Source organism: Carlito syrichta, unplaced genomic scaffold (genome assembly GCF_000164805.1).
Source record: "Carlito syrichta isolate Samal-C Ts95f unplaced genomic scaffold, Tarsius_syrichta-2.0.1 Scaffold308813, whole genome shotgun sequence".
In the NCBI taxonomy this organism is placed as follows: domain Eukaryota; kingdom Metazoa; phylum Chordata; class Mammalia; order Primates; family Tarsiidae; genus Carlito; species Carlito syrichta.
Genome location: NW_007252909.1, coordinates 72,556 through 74,442, shown reverse-complemented (window position 1 = coordinate 74,442; position 1,887 = coordinate 72,556).

Below are 1,887 nucleotides of genomic sequence, written 5' to 3'. Positions count from 1 at the left end.
GATGGGGCAGTGGATAAATGTTCCTGCCTCTCATCCTTTGGTGGATGATTCTGGGAATCAACCTGTGCACCTTTCCAAGATCCTGGTGAACTCAAGCCCCTGTTGCCCACAGCAACGATATTGATAACACACCCTTAGATTGACTTTTTCTCCTTTCCTATGTTGTTGTTCCCACTCCCTCATGCCTGCTTCTTGGATCATCTCCCAGACAAACCACGTGCATGCAACTCCCTCTCTCAGGCTCTGCTTTCAAGGGAACCCAAGAAAAACACCTTCTCAACTAGTTTCCCTTGCTACCCAGAAGCAGACTGATCCTTCAAAAATGTGTCTGAATCGTGTCTCTTTTTAGCTAAAAATTCTGTGGTGACTCCCGTTTCACCTATAGGAAAAGCCAAAGTCCTTACAATGCCTGAGGAGACATGGCAGAATCTGCCTTTCTTGCTATTTTCATTCTGATGTCACCTCCTGCTAATCTCTGCTGTAACCACACTGTTCTTCAAAATTATCCAGCACATTCCTGCCTCAGGGCCTTTGCACTGATTATTTCCACTGCCTGGAATGGTGTTTTTCCAGATCTTTCTTTCTTTTTTGAGTTGGAGTCTCACTCCTTCACCCAGGCTGGAGTGCAGTGGCATGCATGCTCACAGCCAACCCAGCATCAACCTGCTGGTCTCTGGCGATCCTTCCACCTCAGCCTTCCAAGTAGCCGAACTACAGACGTGCGCTACCATACCCAGCTATTTTTTATTTTATTGTAGAGACGAGGTCTCGCCAAGTTGCTCGGGCTGGTCTCAAACCCGCAGACTCAGGCAGTCCACTCACCTCGGCCTCCTAAAGCACTGGGATTACAGGCTGAGTCACCAAACCTGGCCTCCAGATCTTTCCTTCCTTCCTTCCTTCCTTCCTTCCTTCCTTCCTTCCTTCCTTCCTTCCTTCCTTCCTTCCTTCCTTCCTCCCTCCCTCCCTCTCTCTCTCTCTATAAATAGAGCTGAGGACTCATTATGTGCCTAGCCTGGTCTCAAACTCTTGGGCTCAAGCAATCCTCCTGTTTCAGCCTCCCAAAGTGTTGGGATTACAGGCGTGAGCCACTGCACCTGGCCACCTCCAGATATTTCTAAGTATGCTGCCTCACTTCCTTTAGGACTTTTTCTTTTCTTTTCTTTTTTTTTTTTGAGTTGGTGTCTCACTCCATCACCCAGACTGGAGTGCAGTGACACGTTCACGGCCACCCCAGCGTAGACCTGCTGGTCTCTGGCAATCCTTCCGCCTCAGCCTTCCAATAGCCAGCTACATAATGAGTCCTCATCTCTAGAAAAAAATGTTGATTTATTGTAGAGACAAGGTCTTGCCAAGTTGCCTGGGCTGGTCTCAAACCCTTGGGCTCAGGCAATCCACTCACCTTGGCCTCCCAAAGTGCTGGGATTACAGGATAAGCCACTGAGACCAGCCTTTAGAACTTTTCTAAAAACCCTTCTCAGAGAGACCTTCCTTGATAAATAAAATAGCAACCTCCATCTCTTCCAGAATTTCCTGGCGCCCTCACCCTGCTTTAAGTTTTTCATAGCGATCACCAATATCATAAATTGTCTCTTTTAGATGGGCTTGGTGGCTCAGCCTGTAATCCCGTGCTTTGGGGGGCTGAGGTGAGTGGATTGCCTGAGCCCGCGGGTTCGAGATCCACCTGGGCAACCTGGCGAGACCTCATCTCTACAATAAATCAAAAATTAGCCGGGCGTGGTAGCGCGCACCTGTAGTTCCAGCTACTTGGAAGGCTGAGCAGAAGGGTCACTGGAGCCCAGCAGGTCAAGGCTACGGTGGCCGGGAGTGGCCACTGCACTCCAGTCTGGGCGACAGAGTGAGACTCCAACTCAAAAAAAAAAAATTGTC